The sequence below is a fragment of the Electrona antarctica genome (assembly GCF_951216825.1).
Source record: "Electrona antarctica genome assembly, chromosome: 7".
Taxonomy (NCBI): Eukaryota; Metazoa; Chordata; class Actinopteri; order Myctophiformes; family Myctophidae; genus Electrona; species Electrona antarctica.
Window position 1 is genome coordinate 38,859,732 of NC_136812.1, and position 4,879 is coordinate 38,864,610.

The following is a 4,879-nucleotide window of genomic DNA, read 5'->3' on the forward strand; positions in this document are numbered from 1 at the left end:
ACAGCAGAGACCAGAAAAAAGTGGAAAAGGGAGGGGGGGCGGGGGGGAGGGGGCGTGTGTGTGTATGTGTGTGTATAGAGAAAGAAGTTGTTTGGCTTCTCTTCCTGTAGATGATGTCACATCCTTACTTTGTCTGCTTAGGCCCCTGTTGTCTATCTATCCCTGTGTGTGTGTGTGTGTGTGTGTGTGTGTCTTTATGTGGGTGTGTGTATGAAGGACCTATAAATCGACAGGGGAGGTTCCAGAAATATATAGGGGTGGGAGCAAGGCCTTTACAGACCCCTCTCTCCACTCTCTCTCTCTCTCTCTCTCTCTCTCTCTCTGCCCTGAGTGCCCTCCCACCATGCTGATCCTTCTTTTCTTCTACTGTAGTTGTTCTTCCCCCTTTCTTCTTATCCTGTATAGTCTGGAAGAGGAACCAGCCCTACTTGCACCACAAAACCCTGTCCCTCTGGGCGAAAGCCCTAAGCAAACAACCCAAATGCTGAGTACCAGTTTAACTCTGAGAGTGCACGGTCTAATTTTTACACTCTCAGAGTTAAACCGATGCTCAGGATTTCGCAGTGTTCTTATACCACACAGCAGGACAGAATGAGCACTCTCTCTACCCACAACCATTTCTGGTTGTTTGGCAGTCCCTGCCTCCTCCCTCCATATGAATACACAAAAACATATCATTTAAATTCCATTGTCTTTGTAAAAGATATTGCTATAAAGGAAAAAACTGTGGTACGTGCCACAAGAACAAAACAAAACAATAATACATGAAAATCCTTACAATAATCTATATTGAAAACTTGACAGGTTAAGTAGTGGTTGTTCATCAGGCACTGTGGTGCCCACACAGAATAATGTTCTACTTGTTTAGCTACTTCATCAAGTTGCTAAATGCATTGCATGCCATCCAGATGGAGGATGTCTGTCCTCTGCTGTGTAATGACACATATAGGTACTGGTAGGTTGTAATAAGCAGTGGTGGAAAAAGTACCCACACATATTTTTGAGTGGTGTAAACCACTCCTACAACTGGCTTTGTTGAGTGGTGTAAACCACTCCTACAACTGGCTTTGTTAGTCTGTCTGTCTGTCTGTCTGTGCAGAAAAAATGAGCATGGTTGCTACGGTCACCCAGTTCACCCGGGTGTGATTTCATTACGTCAGACATTACGTCAGACCACAGCTGATCAGGCTATATAAGACCTTACACCACTCAGTTCACACGGGTGTGATTTCATTACATCAGACATTACGTCAGACCACAGCTGATCAGGCTATATAAGACCTTACACCACTCAGTTCACATGGGTGTGATTTTTTTACTCACACAAGGAAAAGTATCAATACTGCAATGAAGAAATACTCTGTTACAAGTTAATGTCCAGTAATCAAAGTGTACTGGAGTAAAAGTAAAAAAGTATTGTCCGTGGAGAACAGGCTTTCCCCCAAGGAGCCATCACTGCACTTCAGTATCCCTCAACAGACAAGGAAACGTTGACACACACACACACACACACACACACACACATACACACACACACACACACACACACACACACACACACACACACACACACACACACACACACACACACACACACACACACACACACACACACACACAAAAATGCACTGACAGATGAAGTCAGAATTTTATAGTATGTGCTGTTCCAGCGCATGCAGAATGACATGATGCAATATAGCACAGGAGTTATGGAGGAGGTTATTTCAAATAGGGCTGAAGTGGTTAATGTATGTTTTGTGATAATAATCTAAATCTATAAAGTAACTAGTTACTACGGTTTTCAAATAATTGTAGTGGAGTGAAGTACAATATTTGTCTCTGAGATGTAGTGGAGTATAGAAGTATAGAAAATTGGAAATACTCAGTAAAGTAAAAAATTAAATAAAAAAACTCAAACTTGTACTTAAGTACAGTACTTGTATAAATATACTTAGTTACTTTACACCACTGGTAATAAGCAACAGGCTTACTGTGTGTGTTGTGGCTATGAATCCCTCCGGTACTGCAGTGGAGGCTGATACACTGCATGCTGCCTGCAGGCCTGCAGGAAGAGATAAACACATGCAGGCTCAGAGTGAAAGCAGACGCCTCACGTTCACATTATGTTCTTCATGCTGCGGGGCTGCATTATCCGAGTATGTTAATAGGATTTCAGAGAAGTCTAGCAGATCTGCAGGACATCGTCAATAATATAATTATCTTTGATGGAATGATGCATTGGCTGCAGTTTATGTACCAATACACAGTATGAGATCAGCTGTGAATATACTGTAGCTTTCAAAATTAAAAGTCAGCTATTTCCCAATTGGCTGACTTGAGCAGTTAATGAAATTGATTAAATAAATGTAATTTAAATCATATTAAAAAGTGTATCATTGTGATTCAGGTAATAATTATAAGAATCAAGCCAACGATCCTGACTTGCAGTGATCAAATATATCCACTTGGTGTCACCATAATTATGTATTGTACTGTACATAAACTTTACACTACGGTATCTGGACATTTTTGTCCATGGTTGCAGAATACATGCCGTTACCTGCTTAAAAATCCACTACATTTACAATAAGAAATGTCGCCGACTTATACAGACATAATGACGTCAACAATTTTTGGCTTGTTGCATGTCACACGAATGTCACCTGTCACTCTCTACTAAATAGAGAGTGACAGGCACGCATGCAGGCACACATGCACACACGCACACACACGCGCACACACACACACACACACACACACACACACACACACACACACACACACACACACACACACACACACACACACACAGCCTACACATAGCCTGTGTGTGCGTGCATGTGTACTGTGTACTATATGAGGGTTAATCTAGATTCTAGAGCTAGATTCTAGACCAATGCGGCCCTCACCCCAAAATGGGTTCGACAGGCCTGATCTAGAACAATGCACTAACCCTAGTTGTTCTTTGCAGCAAGGATATCAGTTCCAGTCTCTAAGCCTGAGAAACAAATGTTCACATGTATGCATGCTGCCCCACACCCAGAACAACCAACCAGCCTTCTCTCTCTCTTTCTCTCTCTCTCTCTCTATCTGTCTCTCGCGCTCTCTCCTTTATCTCTATGAAAGTGGGTGAGCAATGCATGTGAGTGAAGGCCTCAATGTTGAAATCAGTGTCTTTTGCACTAGAACCTGGTCATAGTGCTCCCTCTGTCTGTGTGGTAAAAGTTACTGTCTCCAGCCTAACACAGGAGCTTCTCTAGACAGGTCAACAGGTTTACATTTATCACCAAGCAAACAGATACTTGATAGCCTATCTTGTGCTTCAACTTTTACGCCTCAGGTAAAGGAGTGTTAATGGAAAGTGCACAGCTATGCTTCATTGGTACACATCTTTTTGTACGATTTTCCTTTTGTCCAATGCATAGGCCTGTTTTTGTCCGTCATAGAAGCTGACTAGCTGAGGATTTGTATACTGATTGTGCAGGGTTGTATGATGTATCAAGTACTCATGCTTTATTTAATATAGCCCAACATATATAGCCCAAGTACATTTGTTAACTTATTGAAGAATAGACATATGGATCTGAGCTGTTGCATGGTTTATGTACTGTAGTTTAACTTTACAGTACAATAAGTTGCATCCACAATGTAGGCTACACCTGTACAGGTAGGTAGGTACAATAGGCCCTTATCTCTTCTAGGGATCCCTTTACTATCATTTATCTTAAAAGCCAGCACAGAACAGCTCTGGGAATTGCGTCAATGAATCCTATACTGCCTATTAGTGCCTAAGGTGTACTGGCAAGCTGTTAAAGCTGGAATCTGGAATTAATTTGAATAAATACAACCAATTTTAACCAATGTGTATGGTATATTAATACAATAACTAGCACATCTGCATTGGTTGGAGATGGTCTCCCCATGCTCTTGCATTGAGAAATGTGTAGACGGCTGATGTTGGAGGATAGTACAAAGACAAGTGCTGCTTGAAGCTCATACATGCAATATCTCACTTCACTTGGCATAAGCAAGGATTCTCTAAAAGCGCAAGCGGTATATAACTCCTGGGTAGGACATGAAATTATACAGTATATGGATTACAGCTAATGGCTGCTACTGTAAATCGCCTACTGTGATGCAATATATAGGCTACGTGTTTAGGTATAATGGGCCCACCCTGTTTATGGCTGAATAGCAGCTGGACCTAATTATAAACATCAATCAGGCTACTGTAATTCTGCAAACTGATAATAAAATTTTCAATCAATCAATCAATGGCATGTGTTTTAGTTTGTTAGTTTTTAGCCATTTCTGTTATATGACTGACTTGATTATTTATTGTTGTTATTGATTATATTTATAGTTTTTTTTCTACTACCCCCCACCCCTACCACGTACCCCACCCCAAATCCTTTCTACACATTATGCTAAAATTATCCATATCATATGCATTAATTTATTTAAATAAATGATAATAACGTCCATCAATCGATCAATGAAACCCCAAGGCGAATACATGAGACTGAAAGAAATACCTGTAGTTCTGAAACATGTGACACGAGCGTCATGTGAAGTTGTGAACCTAGTACCTACTGTACTCACCCTATAGCCTACTGTAGTGTTTGCACTTTGCAGCGCTTTGCACAAGGACAGGTGTCAGTGTGCCAGAGGCCGGGGTAGTCTATTACTGATAAGTAAGAATGGACACATGCCACATATATGGAGCCAGACTGTCCCCCTCCAGTTGATCACGTTGGCGACAGGCGAGCATGCCATGGTGCAGACGGTAGGCTCAGCAAAGAAGACTCCACCTTTTCTAGTTTCATCAAATAAAAGGGCTGAACCAGGAACACACTTCTTCAACCCCCCCGCAGATATA